The sequence below is a fragment of the Callospermophilus lateralis genome, chromosome 17 (assembly GCF_048772815.1).
Source record: "Callospermophilus lateralis isolate mCalLat2 chromosome 17, mCalLat2.hap1, whole genome shotgun sequence".
In the NCBI taxonomy this organism is placed as follows: domain Eukaryota; kingdom Metazoa; phylum Chordata; class Mammalia; order Rodentia; family Sciuridae; genus Callospermophilus; species Callospermophilus lateralis.
The window spans coordinates 68456735-68473346 of NC_135321.1; the positions used below are offsets into that span (position 1 = coordinate 68456735).

The 16612-nt window shown below is 35.9% G+C and overlaps 1 pseudogene; it reads right to left on the reverse strand.

Annotated features, from left to right (window-relative positions):
- Positions 1-344: 344 nt before the first annotated feature.
- Positions 345-15700, reverse strand: LOC143382710 (cleavage stimulation factor subunit 2 tau variant-like; annotated as a pseudogene).
- Positions 15701-16612: the final 912 nt, after the last annotated feature.

Here is a 16612-nt window from a genome sequence, read left to right on the forward strand (position 1 = left end):
TGAAAAAAAAACTGTTTAAGTTATTTTTCTAGTCTCTCCAAATAAAATGATAGAAGGCTAATGTTTAAATGGCTTTATTTTTGTATAAAATTATTATAGGAGTTACAATCGCCCTACATTGCATGATGTTCACTTGGAAAAAGTCAAATAGTAAAAATTGTCAAGCAACACCAAGTGATAAAGGGCGATTGTAACTCCTATACCTCCGTGGACCTCTTCTGCTCTTGCCTATGTAGAAACAGCAGTCTCAGTTCCTGTACCACCTCAGATCTTTCTGTTCCTTACCAGGATCCCCACACTCTCTCATCAGCTCTTCTAGCCTGGTCTTCACTGTGTGGGCATTGTTATCCTTGATGATTTTTCTGCAGGAAGTAGAAAGTCTGCTGGAACATATGCAGTAAATACTCCTTGAATTCCATGAGCACAGAGTTCTTGGACATGAGTTCATTGATGCAGGACAGCCAGGACCCCGAGCCAGCCAATGCTCCTGACCCAAGACATAGTTCTGGCTGCTGCCATTCACTGATGCTATCTTTCTGGTCCAGATGTCACAGCCAATGCATGCAAAATGGAAGATGTAGGTGAGGAGAGATGGGATGATGCTAGCAGGCAGAGAAATACAACTGAAGAGGTGGGCCAGGCACTCCAAGGCAAGGGAATAAATATGCTCTCTCTCAGCTTAGAGGATGGGAACTGCATGATTCAACAATTTGGCTGAAGTAGGACTTTGTAACAAGTCACTCAATAAGTCACCACTTTCTCCTGAGGATGGGGATGGTATTTGATCATTATTTATTTTCTTTGCAGATGATGTCATTTATGTGTCTTACAACTTGCAGTAACATGATGCTACTGTTGTATAAAGACAAGGGAAATTGGAAACATATATAACAATTATGTTGACAGTTCATAAACATCTAAGCTGATAAACTGTTTTGAATTAGAAAATATTTATAAATTGCCTGACAGTAAAAATTGTTAATATCTTAATCAGTTTTCCTTGGACTGTCTGTTGTTATTAAGCTATGCAGAGTTAAGCTATTTCCTTTTACTTAAAGTTAAATAGCAGAATATAAAGGCAACTGCCTAAAGTTAAGAAAGTTTTATGCTTTTTTAAATTGGACAATTTTAACTATTTCTAAAGTTAAAAAAATTGATACATAAGATTATTTTGGTTTGGTCCATTTTAAATAAGCTTTATGTGGCATTTGTTTTGTATAAATACAGAAACTCATGGTATAGAATATTTTTATGACTTAATGATAATTTTCTATATGAACACAAAGGTTTTAGTATTCACATAACTTCATATCTTTTCTAGCTTTGGTTAAGAAAGTCTGTCTTGTCTTCATATGTAAATAAAGTGTAGCTGCTCTACAAACCATCAAAAAAATAATGCTGGAATTCAATATACAAATGTGAATATATTTATGATGCAATATAAAAGACACATCTACTACTTAAAAATTCTTTTATCTACTTAATCTACCAAAGACTATACATGTTATTATTGAATCTGTATTCAGTATTGCTTGTGAGTTCTTTAGACATGAAATTATGGGGATTTAAATAGAATATGTAAAAAATAATCAGTAGTAATGACAATAACAACAATAAGTGATTTTTAAAAATATTTATTTTTTAGATGATGATGGCCTTTATTTTTATGTGGTGCTGAGGATCGAACCTGGGTCCTGCCTGTGCTAGGTGAGTGCTCTACCCCTGAGGCACAATCCCAGCTTTTATATGAACACATACTCAGCACAAAAATGCCATGAATCAGAAGCAGCTATGGTGTCCACTTTGCAGACAAGGAAAGGGAAGCAAAGAGTGGTTTTTCATTTTCAAATATATGCAGCTCATATAATATTATATTCAGGAATGTCACTGTGGAAATCATTAATAGATCATGTTAAAATTCCTTTAGTGCTTTTAAAAATTCTTCTCAGAATAGGGATGTAGCTCAATGGTGGAGCCCTTGCCTAGCATGTGTGAAAACCTGGGTTCAATTCCCCAGCACCACCAAAAAGAAAAAACAAAACAAAACAAACCATCTCATGGCATTTGTTTTATGAGTAATTCATCTCTTTGGAAAGTGATAGTAAGATTCAGGGACGCTATAAAAAGGTTGACAATATTCTTTTAATTTCCAGTGACAACCTGTCTCTCATTTATTAAACAACTACTTAGTCAAAAAAAAAAACAACTACTTGGATGACTGAGATGTGGACAATGCAACTTTTTCAAATTTCTATTCAGTTAGCTAATACATTGTGATTACTACTACTATTAACATTAATTAAGCTATGGATAATGCTCTAAAGTTATTTTTTGCAATAAACTTCCCAAAAAACAATGAAAATTTGTACAAGGAATTCTGTATACAGGATTTGGTTAAGTGTTCTTTTTTCTCACTTTTAAGAATTGAAATTTCTGACATGTTAAGATACTAAAAATAAAATGGTGTATGATTACATTTATATGTAATGTCCAGATTAGGTAAATCTATGGAGATAGAAAGGTTCATAGTGGCCAGAAGGTGGAGGGATGGGAGAATAGGAAATGACTGCTTAATAAATACAAGTTTTACCTTAATGAGTATGTAAACTTTACCTCAATAAAATATAGTTTCCATAAATATTAGGGGGGAAAGTAGATAGCTCCTCTCTGAAGGGCATAGCCATATTACAAATTCAGATTACCTTAATTTCTAATAGTTAATCTCAGCCCTGAAAACTAGAGGAAGTGCATCTCTTAGACTGACCAATGAGAGAAGAAGAACCAAAACATATTTTGAGCCATTATATTTTAATTATCAAATTTAATACTCATGGTGTGTGTGTGTGTGTGTGTGTGTGTGTGTGTGTGTGTCCGTCCATATCTGTTTATCCATAAATGTTGTTGCTGATGCTGGAAGTGAAAGGTTGTGTTGGTCTTAATCAGGGCCCTCACCTTCACCTCATGAACAATCACAATGCAGTAAGCAGGAGATTGACTAACTTGGCACACTTCTGAGAAGACCACCCTGGCTGCAAGAGAGTGCATGACAGAAGTCAAGGGTGGAGGCTTGTGTCTCTGCTGAGGGCAAGAAAAGGTCAGAAAGATTTGGAAGATGTGGGAGCAAAGACTTCATGGCTGGATTTGAAGCAGCCTTAGGAGAGGACCAGAGTGACTAGATATTGGGAGACAAGGATGTCAGGGACACTGTTGGGTCTGCCTTGTACAGCTGGTAAGATAATAATGCCCTCACCCAAAAGACTAGGTGTGGAGTCAAGGGATCCATTTCCCACATGGTGGTCTGTGGTGTATTTGATGATTCCTGACGAGGTGGACAAGCAATTCACACTTCCAAGCTGAGACTGGGGATGCAATGCTCATTCTCTTCATAGATGTTAACAGAAGCCACTGGCATAGAGAAGATAGATTATTAGATTTTAAGGTGAAATCTAGATCCATTTCTACTTGATGATTGGGAGCAGATCCTGAAGCTTTGATGAATTTATAGTTGTAGGTCAATGTTAAAGCTAAAAGGGGAGAAATAGTAATATTTAGGTTAACACAAAATTATATTTTAACATTTATTCTAAACACAAAAATGCTTTTGGATATTGTCTAACCAATCTGTCCTTCTGGCATTTTCTAATTAGTTATTTATCTCACATTTTAGAGCCAGAGTGAATTCATAGATAACTTTGTTTCCTCTCATTTATAATAAGACTTCATGAAGCCAACTTTTACCCAGAGAAAACCTCTGATGGGTTGAAACCCATGATCCTTGCTTTATATCTCCTTGGGGCTCACTGTCCTTGTCTGCTTTATGGCAACCTGACTAATTTTTAAAACTTTGTGTCAAGGTTGACTTCTGTGTATTTCAGTTCTGATGGGATATGATGTGAATTTTCTTTTTTCTTTTTTTTTTTTTGGTGATGGGTATTAAACCCAGGGGAAATGTATCACTGAATACAGTCCTAGCCCTTTTTCTTTTTAATTTTGAGACAGAGTCTCACTAAGTTGCTTGGGTCTTGCTACTGTGCTGAGGCTGGCCTTGAACTTGCAATCCTCCTGCCTCAGATTTCCAAGTTCTGGGATTACAAGTGTGAGCCACCAGGTCCTGATTGGATGTATGAGCTTCAAAAAACTTTCTCTTTTTCCCCTCTACAACTATCAAACAAACATATTTGTAAGCTAATTTCCTAGAAATTTAACAAATATTACAACACTGTATATTTTATTCTATAAATGGGATAAATATCAGGAAGCATGTTCCTGCTTCAAGCATATATTCTCAAGCATTCATTCCACCAATCATTCTCAAATGTATTAATACTATTTAGTGCTTACCATACTGTACTCTACTTGTTCCTTTCTTTGTTAGTTTCTTCTGCTGGACAGACAGCAAGTTATTTGATAAATGGAATTTTTTGTTCGTTACATTTTTGTCCCCAGCATACAACATAGGATAAGAAACTATTTGAAAATTGGCTGGAATGTGAGGGAATGTGCAAGATACTATAAACATGAAAATGATGGAGTCTGTTTGGGCAAGAGTTACCATAGAGAGACTTGTTGGTACCCTTAGAATGGCATTCTTACAATGTTGGCTCTTGCCTGGCATCCAAGAACTTGGATTTGAGGAAAATGCCCACAACTCTGATGATGATGATAGTGGCTTGCTCTGCCTAAAGTATTGAACAGAGTGAGTTTTGCTGAATGCCTTCTTTCCTTCTGAGAGTCTGGAATTGGAGTGCATGTTAGACTGAGGATGCCTACATGACATGTGCCCCATTAAAATCTTGGACTTCTAGGCTCAGGTTAGATTCCCTGATGGGTAATATTTCACAGAACTGGAGGAGTTAAGCTTCCTTTGTGTGACTCCCCTGGAAGAAGTATCTCAGGTGCTTGTACCTATATCTTGCAGACTTTATCACTGTGTCTCTTCCTTGCTGATTTTGCTTTGTATCTCTTGTCATAATAAATTCTAGCTATGAGTGAAACTGTATACTATGTTCTCCAAGTCCTCCTGGTAAATCATCAGATTGTGGGGGCGGTCTTAGAGACCCTCCATACAAGATCCAATTTAAAATTTGGGGCATTAGATCATTTTCTCTCTACTTTCATCCTCTCTCCTCTACCTTATATTACCTTTATCACAGAGTTTAAATCACTGTAACTCAGTTCATCAATCATTTATTCTGAAAGCAGGAGCAGAACCTACTAAGAGAAGATAAAAGAAGAAAGAGATGAGGCACAAAGCTAACTGAGGCAAATCTGTGGTTCTTAGGGAACTTGCATTGGTTCACATACACTAGTAGCCATAAAACAAGGTTAGGCTAAGAAAAAGCCACAACAGAGCAAAAAGGAAGAGTGTGGGAACAAAGTTAGGGAGATTTATCCAACTTTAGCCATGGCAGATGTGGTTTAAATCCAGCCCAAATAAATTGGATTCCTATCTGACATTAGTTTGAAAAATTCTATTTGTATGTTGATTGGTTCATTTTCTCTGGCATAGAAAAAGTAGATTTTTTTAAGGCATGAGCATGCATATCACAGGTGAATCTGGTGGTACCTTGACCCTTCATATAGCTTAAGGACCATCTGTACTCTTAAGGAGTCACAGGGAGCACAATATGGTGCTGCATCTGAACAAGGTTTCCACCATACTTTAATGATTCTGCTGGTTCATTGAATCAGTGAGTCATCCCTCCAGGTCAGCGCAGATGAACTGGGCTGAGGACTCCATCAAGATGCTGAGCTCAGGATCTCAGGTTAAGAACTCAGGTACAGGAGTATGGGCAGCAGATCTGAGCCCAGGGTCCCCACCAGGAACCTGCCCAAGAAAGCCAGGATACAAGATAGGTTGAAACCCACAATTAGACTTATGCATTAGTCCTCGCCATCAATGAATGCATAATTAGTTGAGAAGTAAATTTTACCTATCTATAGACAGTTTGTGCCTCTCTGTTCTCAATACTATAGTATCACCTGGGAGCTTTCAAAAGACCTGTTATGCAGCCTATCCTGGACCAATTAAATTAGACTCTCAATTGCTGATGAGGACCATTAAAAGTTCTCAAGCATATCCAATATACAACTAAGTCAAGAACAAGTAGCATTTAAGTCTGTGTGTTCTACAGAGGACACAAGTATCAAAGATTTGGGGGATTTTCTATAGAAGAGTTACACCAAACAGAACTAAGGCAATCACATCAAAGTCAGGGTTAGATGAAAAACTCTTTCTTGGGTAAGGACACAGAAGGAAAGCAGCAGACCCTTTGGAGAGATTTCTAATAGGGTGCTTACTATAGGAACCTACAGTGTAGTCTGTTGCTATGCTGAAATTTCCTCCTGGGAGCTCATAGGACAAATGCCATATTTTCCTGTGTCATACTTTTATGAGCTCTAAGATCCCTACTGGAAAGTATTATGTTACATGAAGATTATTTAAAGGTTGGCCTAATTAGTTTTTTTTTTGTCTCTATGATGATTCCTGCTGCCCTCTGTCTATAGGTTATCCAGCCATATAAAACCTTGAAAATGTTAATTTCCTAAAAAAAAAAAAGTGGTATTTGTAAGCTCATTGGTCCCAGGCAGACTCCCCCAAGGCAGCACTGTGGCCAGTGGAGCAAAACACAAGATTAAGCCAAAATATCGATAACCATTTAATGTCTACAACTAAGTTTAAAGTGACAACCTGAGTATCAGTTTTGTAGGAGTCTGTGTCTGTAGGCTGATAAAGAAAGCAACATGTATGGAGGTTCTAGTTCTGACTGGGTGGAGGATCCATCAACCCTGGGTAAGGACAGAAGTACAAAGTAAATTAAATTTCTATGTAGTAGCAATCCCCCAAAGAACAGATATGGGATGTGTAAGTTTCAAACCTCTACAGGAATAAAAAAAGGAGAATTAAATAACTCTTGAGACTTGAGCAAATGTCAGGAAATTAAATTATTATATCCATATTCAATTGGTTATAAATTATATATTTATGAGCACATGTAGCATATATGTGTAGCATATATTTATAATTACTTTGAAAGCATGGCAAATTGAAAACACAGAGGCAGAAAGAGCTCCAGATTTTTAAGACAAACATGCAAAGGGGTAGGATTTAATTAATCTCTTATTGAAGGGCAGATTTATGAAATGGGAGAGATACAAATCTAAAGGATATTTACATAAAACTCATTCCAAATAATGACATAGAAACATTGAAAATAAAAGAGTGGAAAAATACTTCTATAAGGAAGATATATTTATGCCTATATGCTTACACATGTAACATCACTTTCAAGTAAATAAATTCTCCAAATATGTAGATGCACAAATGTTAATCTTTCAAGAGATGAGGAAGATATACCATGTATTCTTATTCATGATTAAATTTATAAGTACAGCAATGATAATGTATACAATTGGAACAAATATAAAAATTACCATGCATTATACAAAAAATCAACAAATATATGAAGTATGAATATGAAAAAATATTCAACATTTTTAGCAATCATGGAAATGCAAATCAAAGCTACATTGAGATTTCATCTCACTCTAGTTAGAATGACAATCATCAAGAATACAAATAATAATAAATGCTGGTGATGGTGTGGAAAAAAGTTACACTTATTCATTGTAGATGTACTGCAAATTAATACAATCACTTTGGAAAACAGTATAGAGATTCCTGAAAATTCTAGGAATGGAACCACCACCTGATGCCGATATCTCACTCCTTGTTATTTATCCAAAAGAACTAAAATCAGGATACCATAGCATATTAATGTTTATAGCAACACAATTTGCAAGAGCCAAATTATGGAAGAAGCCTAGATGCCCATCAATAAATGGATAAAGAAAGCATGGTATATATAGCATGGTATATATATATGTTTATACACACATATACACACAATATAGAGTTTTACTCAGTCATAAGAAAGAGTAAAACTATGTCATTTGTTGGCATATTGATGGAATTGGAAAACATCATGCCAAGTGAAATAAACCAGATGCAGAAAGTCAAGGGTGGAATGTTTTCTCACAAGTGGAAGAGAAGAGTGAAATAAGGGGAAGAAAAGGGTATGGATCCCATGAAAATAGAAAGAAAATCAGTGGAGTAGAGGAAAGGGATTAAAGGAGAGAGAGGAGGGACTGAGAGAGGGAAGAAACTATGCAATGAAATAATATATATATGTAATTATATTTATGAATATAACACAGTGAATTCCACTTTATATATATATAAATATAAATAATTAATATATATAACACTATTTTACATATATATAACACTAATTAAAAAACAATAAATAAATAGAAAGACAAACAGTAGAGAAAGAGGAACAGAAAAAGGGAAGAAGCAAGGAAAATAGAAGTAGTGGAGCCTGAAATTGAGAAAATTGCATTACATGAATATATGAATATATCAAAATGATATATTATATATAATTATAGTGCACTAATAAAAACATTTTTAAAAGTTACCACACTTTAATTAGACCACCAAGAAAAATATTTATGAGTTCTTTATAGGTTATAATTCCTGATTCTGATGGAGAAATAGACAAAAATGAGAAAAAAATACCTACAATTACAAAATGAAAAGCAAAATGAATATATCCTTTTAAGCAACTTGTTTTAAAGATGAAATCAAAAGAAAATTTAGAAGTAGTTGGGAAATTAATGAAAATGAATTACATGTACAAAATGAGTTAGGTTGAAAACCCTATTGATAAATATGAGCAATCAAAACCAGACAGACCTAAATAATACTGCACTATTATTTAAACATCTAAAAAACACACAATTAAGTTTCTTGTAAATAAATTAAAAATTCTAAATAAAACAAACATTTTTTAAAATTATGTAATAAAAAGAATTGAAGTAGATAAATTAATAAAAATTATATATATATATATATACATATATATATATACAAAAAGGAAAACATGAATAAACTATATGTTTATTGGTAACTGCTCTATTACAAGTGTGCAGTACAGGAATTTGGTGACCACTATGTCTGTGTTCCCTATGAAAAGAGAAGCAGGGAATAACCCAGAAAGATGCTATGATGTGGAAATGCACTGGCCTCCACCTCTGAATGAAGTTAGGGACCCCATGATCATGTCAATTCATATATGGTTATGCACAGCCTTAGGACATATCTGACAACCACAGACCACATATATGGAGGTGACTTCACATGATTATAATGAAGCTGAAAAGTTCCTATGGCCTAGTGACATCACAGAGCAACACAACTCACGTTTGTGGTAATGTTGGCATAGGCAAACCCACTGTGCCAACAGTCACATGAAGGTGTAGCATTTACAGTTTTGTACAGCACCTACTACTTTGCTAATAAGAATAGCTCTAAAAGAGCAAAATGTTAAGGAAGAGTTTCTTGAGTGGATTCTGGGGTTGCTGGAATTGCTTCTCTAATCTGACTAGATTTAAAAGCACTAATGACTCCCATATGTGGATGCTAACAAACAAGGGTGCAAGGTAATAGTTGAATGAATTAGACCAAAGGGAAGGAAGGGAAGAGAGGGGAAACAGCAATAGAAAAGACAGTGGAATGATTCTACATAAGCTTTCTATGTTCATATATGAATACACCACGGTGAAGCTCTACATTATATACAATCACAAGACTGGGATCCTAATTAGAGTAAGATGTGCTCCATGTTTGTATAAATATGTCAAACTATACTCTACTGTCATGTATAACTAAAAAGAATAAAAATAAATAAATTTTTAAAAGATAATGCAATAACTGATAGTCCCTGTCAGGATGGTGCAATAGAAGTAATTAGCTTATGATTCCTACTGGAAATGGATCAATAAGAGAAGATAATGCCAAATCAGTGTAAGCATTATTTCAGGAAATGTTCTCCAACCTGAGACTTGTGTTTCTCCAATCTAGTGATTGAGTAAGGTCCTCAGTTTATTTTCCTGAATAGACAATGCAGATACTGTAATCTGGGCTGTGGAGTGAGTATTCCCAAGTGAAGCATTTATTGTATCAACATTCATCACAAAAAAAAAGATGGAATCACACATTCTGTACTTTATCAGCACAGTTTCAACATGTTTTAGATTTAAAACAACAAGGAAGAGGAAACACATAGACCAAGAGTCATAGAACTTGGCTTCTGAGCTCAGTCACTGATGGAAAGGAGTAAACTCCCTGAACACTGTCTTCTTTATAAAGCATGTCAGAAGAAGGATGTCAATTCTAATGTGTGTGTCCAGTATAAATAGAGTTTTTTTTTGTTGTTGTTTTTCTTACAAAAAGATGCATGGTCATTTTTTGATTAATGTTTTCTGCTAAAAATAGAAAATAGTCATTTTATATCAATATTTATAATTAAGCAAATAAAATATTCTGAACATGGAAATAATAATTACTTTTCTAAAAATCCAGGTATAAATTTATTTTACCAGCTTTAATTGTACAATATTTTATTTCATTTTCATTAAACAATGCAGAGATTTTACTGAAATAAACACTATAACATTTAATAGTTTTTATAACTTGAGCCCTTCAAGTGAAAGCTTTAGGATAAAGAAACTACAATTTTAAAGTAACCAAGCTAACTCTAAATGAATACTAACTAGAACTTTCACACATACACAGGTGAATTATTTCCTCTAATATAGGAGAAACACGAAACACAAGAAACTTAGCAGTACAAACCACCACAACAAAGAACAAAGCAAATAGCTAACAGCAGCATAGGAATGAAAACTTTGTAAAATGAGAATGAACTACCCATTTAAAATGTAAAAGCCTAGCAAAAGGAAAAGTAACTTCATTTCTAAGTCTCAACATTGTTCTTGTATTAAAACATATGTTTTTCCTTCTATAACTAGATATTGGTTTTCTTGGTCCAGAGGAAAATCACCAGGTTATCTGGGTGTTTATTCTTCTGTTAATTAATACTTAAACTGTGATAAAATGTTTATGTGTCCACATCCTTAAAATAAATTAAGTGGTACCTCTAATTAAACATGTTAAGTTCCACCTTCCCATTGATTTTAAGTATATTTTATGGGTAAGTATGTTAGAATTAAGTGACTAATGTCATAAGTAAAGTGAGTCAGAAGTCAACTGAGCAAAATATTCAGTCTATAACATCTCTACCTATCTTTGCCTCAATTATCTGATACAATGGAAACAGGAAAAGCAGATTATGAAACAAGAAAAAAAAAGGCATGCTGATGTTGAGACTCAGATTTTTAACTCCTGATTCTTATTGACCAAATGGATACTATTTATATATAGAAGCTAGTTACCAGGAAACTGGGAGCTTTCCTGAAAGAAACCTTCCACTCTTTATGAAAAGCTCAATGCTGCATGTATTCATTCAGACCAAATGGTCCTTTGATACTGATTTTGGGGAAGGATGTGAGAATTACTCAGATTCAGATTTAGGGTTTAAAGACTCTTAAGAAATAGACAGATGCTGAGAAATTACTGGATCGCATCAGAGAAGACTTGAGTAACTGTGTTTATTATTGAATTATCCCTTTAAATCATCACAGAAAAGGCCCAGGCAGAATACTGCTTGTCTCTGAAGAGAAGTATAAATGAAGCAACATTAAAACAGACGGATTCCTTGGTTTTTCAATAACATAGCTCTAGGGGAAAAAAACCTCTAAAACCACATATTTAAACTCATCCTGTTAGCTCTAACATTTCAAAATAATTCCTAAACTAAAACAATGTTTAAAACAAAACTTTTTTGCCTCCAAAATAGGATTTTGTATTTTGAGTGGTTTATCAAAAATATATTTCTTATAATTTTGAGGTAAATGTGTTATACAACTCAAAATCTTAAAACTATCTTAATACCTTGAAATTTACAGGGCAACTTTTAGTCTTTTTTTAAAAAAAAAAAATTTAGTTGTAGATGAACACAATATAATACCTTTATTTTATTTATTTATTTTTATGTGTCACTGAGGATCAAACCCAGTGCCTCACACTGAGTGCTCTACAGCTGAGCCACAACTCCAGCCTGCCTTTTAGTTTTTATGTGCAGTTTTCACATTGTTTTACTCAATATTTTTAAAAAGTATTTAGCATATTATAGAGACTGTAATATTGCTGCACACTCTTTGTAATCTGATATAATCATTTTCAGAGTTATTTTTGTATATTTACAGAGACTTAAAGTGAACAGATCCACTCTCTTTACCCCCTACCCTCAATTAAAATTGAAAACACAAAGACAACAAGAAATGTGATTAAGTTCTAGGAGGGAAACTCTCATCATTAAAGTGTAGGGATGAAGAAGTCAACTTCTTACACCCATTTTCTATGCTACAGAATAAACTTTATGAAACTGCAGCCAAGTATTTTTAAGAATCTTTCAATTTGCTCCAATGGATTTCTTTTTTTTAATTGATTTTATTTTTTAAAAAAATACATGACAGAGGAATGGATTACAATTCTTATTTAACATATAGAGCACAATTTTTCATATCTTTGTATATAAAGTATGTTCATGCCAATTCATGTCTTTATACATGTACTTTTTTGCATGACAATTCTTATTACGCATATATACTACAATTTTTTATATCTCTGGTTGTATATAAAGTATGTAGACACCCAATTTATGTCTTCATACATGTACTTTGGATAATGATGTCCATCACATTCCATCATCCTTGCTAATTCTTGTCCCCTCCCTTTCCCTCCCATCCTTCCTCCCTATATAGAATTAATCTAGTCATCCCATGCTCCTCATCCTAACCCCACTATAAATAAGCCTCCTTATATCACAGTAAACATTTGGCATTTGTTTTGGGGTGTTTGGCTAACTCACTTAGCATTATCTTCTCCAATGCCATCCATTTACCTACAAATGCCATGAGTTTATTCTCTTTGATTGCTGAGTAAAATTCCATTGTGTATATATGCCACATTTTTTTTAATTCATTCATCTGCTGAGGGCCTCTGCGTTGGCTCCACAGTCTAGCTATTGTGAATTGTGCTGCTATAAACATTGATGTGACTGTGTCCCTGTAGCATGCTGTTTTTAAGTCCTTTGGGTATAGTTTGAGGAGAGGGATAGCTGTGTCAAATGGTGGTTGCATTCCCAGATTCCCAAGGAATCTCCACACTGCTTTCTATATTGGCTGCACCAATTTGCAATCCCACCAGCAATGTATGAGTATACCTTTTTCCCCCACATCCTAGCCAACACTTATTGTTATTTGTCTTCATAATAGCTGCCATACTGACAGTGAGATGTTATCTTAGAGTAGTTTTGATTTGCATTTCTCTGATTGCTAGAGATGATGAGCATTTTTTCATATATTTGTTGATTGATTGTATATCCTCTTCTGAGAAGTGTCTGTTCAGGTCCTTGGCCCATTTGTTGATTGGATTATTTGTGTTTTTTGGTACTTAGCTTTTTTTTTAGTTGTAGTTGGACACAATACCTTTATTTTATTCATTTATTTTTATGTGGTGCTGAGGATCAAACCCAGGGTCTTGCACGTGTGAGGTGAGCGCTCTACTGTTGAGCCACAACCCCAGCCCTGGTGCTTAGCTTTTTGAGTTCTTTATATATCCTAGAGATTAGTGATCTATCTGATGTGTGAGGGGTAAAAATTTGCTCCCAGAATGTAAGCTCTCTGCTCACCTACAGATTGTTTCTTTTGCTGAAAAGAAACTTTTTAGTTTGATTCCACCCCATTTATTGATTCTTGGTTTTAATTCTTGTGCTATAGGAGTCTTATTAAGGAAATTGGGGTCTAATCCCACATGATGAAGATTAGGACCTACTTTTTCTTGTATTGGACCAAGAGTTCCCAGTTTAATTCCTATATCCTTGATCCATTTTGAGTTAATGTATTTTTGCATTAAGTTTTGTGCATGGTGAGAGATAGGGGTTTAATTTCATTTTGTTGCATATGGATTTCCAGTTTTCCCAGCACCATTTGTTGAAGGCAGACTGGTAGACTAATGGTACAGAATAGAGGACACAGAGACTAACCCAAAAAATTACAACTACCTTATATCAGACAAAGTTGCCAAAAACATGCACTGAAGAAAAACATGCACTGGAGAAAAGATAGCTCCAATGGATATCTGGATTTGCTCCTTTAAAATCAGGATATTCTGCTTTTGCTCAGGTGGCAGTATGGCAATCTGATCTGCAATCAGCTGAAGAAGCTGCATGATCAAAGTTGCTTTGTATTGATCCTCTGGAGTTACCTGGCTCTACTCAGAACTAAAACTTCTTGGCTGGCCTCCACCTTGCTTGCTTGCCCCCTGAATACCTGCTCCCTGAATTCTTCCCCCTTGTATGCTTGCCCCTGTGCATGCCACCTCCAGGATTTCCTACTCCTAAAATGCTTGGGACCTGTCTGAGTCCGTCAGGATCCCTATATTAATAGGACAAGGACCCTGGTTTCCACCAGTCCTGGGGCATCTTGAATTAGGCCCAGGGCGTCTCAGCTCTAATCCTCTTGCTTCCAGCCCTATGGCTTCCATGGCCAGCTTTCCACTGCTCTTGTCTCCATTACTCTTGTATCTAAGACTTCTGTTTCCATGGCTCAAGCCTCATCCCTTGAGAACCTCTGCCTCCTCTACTATCCATAGATAGACCCCTTCAATCTATCATGGGTCCTGTAGGCTCTCCAATTAGTAATCTGGGATCTGATAATGGCCCTTCTCTCACATCATGAGAGGAAGGACCACAGGTGTCATGACCAGAGTAATTGTGCATGTGGGGACCCTGATGAGGTGAACTCAGATAACCCCTAGGTTCTACTTCTCCAGTAACTAAATGCAGAGTCCCTCCATGTGGGTCATTTGGAGCACCTCCTGACAGTCCTTGAGGAGGTAGGCTTCCACCAGTCATGGGTTTCTGAGGCACAGAAGCTCTAGGATCTGACATCTGTACTTGTCCCTGTTCTAAGAGCACTGGGCAAACTCCTGGTATTCCTTGTGCCTGCATTGCTTTTCCAGGAGTGAAGGAACCAGGGCCAGTTCCAGGAACTCCTGCTGGTATTGGCCCTGGAGCTAGAATTCCACTCCGGATAGGAGTCTGCATCAGAGGAGAAATGTCCTTAATGAGTCTTCTAGCCATGTATTGAGGCTAAGGAACTGGAGGATACTGTTCATTGAGTATAACATTAGGTCCTGGATACAGCCCAGGGTCAGGACCAGCACCAGGGCTGGACACCAGACTGAGATTTGCCTGGGATCAGTGGTGTGACATATACCTTGCAATACAGAATTTTCAGAGCAATTGCAGGATCCGTTATTCACATCATTACTTGTGCCTGCAGCGCATAAGCCTGTTGTGGATTTTGAAATAATCTGTTTGGAACTTCTTGGTGATTACTCTGGACACAGGGCTTCATCTGCCTCATTAGCTCAAACATCTGCTCTGGGTGAAGACTAGCAACTGCTCTGGTATTTGATTCAGGAGCATTTTCTGGATCAAAGGGGTCTCCATAGGGTGAGTCAATAATGGGTGCTGAAGTCATAACCTTTGGGTTTTTCCCGTCTCTCTATCACATATTAGATGGAAACTGACAACAGAACCTACCCCTGAGAAAATTCCTTTAACTGCTTCTCAGTTGCTTCATCCAGTATATTACCCATAAACACTGATCACAAAGACCAATACATTGCAGGGTTGCTCACCACCACACTAGACACGATTCCAGTCATGCACACAGCTGATAGCAAATTCTTCTATGAGTCGCTCCAGGTATGTTTCAAATTTACAAGTATTTTTTCCACTTTTTAACCCCTGAAGCACCTTTCTGTCATGTGGACAGGTCAGGGCTCGTTACTCTGGAGAATCTCTGGCCTCCGTTCCTATACATTTATATTCCCTCTTCTTTGTGTTAATAAGTGTTCACCCATCAATGAGGTCTGGGCTGATCTGCTTTCTGTCTAGTCATCATCATCCAAGCCCAAAGGCCTGGACTGTACCTTGGGTGGAGATCAGGTACTGCTGCCACAGGCAGAGTAGGTGAAACAGAAACTGCATTAGTCCAACACCTTCATTTTATTGATGAACCTCAAGAAAAGCACCATATACTGAAGAAGAGCAAGGACCCTAATTTGAATGATTACAGTGCTTTTGATAGAACCCAAGTTATTGTAGAAAATACAGTAGGGAGATATGAACACAATGATTAAAAACCTAATGTCACATTTGAATCCTAAAGGTTCTGGGAATGAAGATATGGTTCTAGAGCAAAAGAAGTTGTAGAATTCACTTTTTGTTGTCTTTTAATGCTTTCTGTGAGATAGGACTCACAGTTGGCCTTTTTTTGTTGTTAAGTTTAATTTTATTTCCTGTGCAGTTTGCACTGCTTTGTGACTTTCCATTTAAGACATACAAGATATGCATGTTATTTTGTATGTCTTAAGTGGAAAGATGCATGGAATAATAAAAAATATAAACCACAGATATCCCCAAATGCCTAAGGAATGAAATATTGCCCTTTCATTGGAGGGGCTAAGGAATCCTCCACAAATCACATCTGATTAGTATTCTATTTTCTTTATGCTTTTACCAAAATAAATGTAATGTATTCATAAACAATGTATTTCATTTCGTCTCATTCTGAA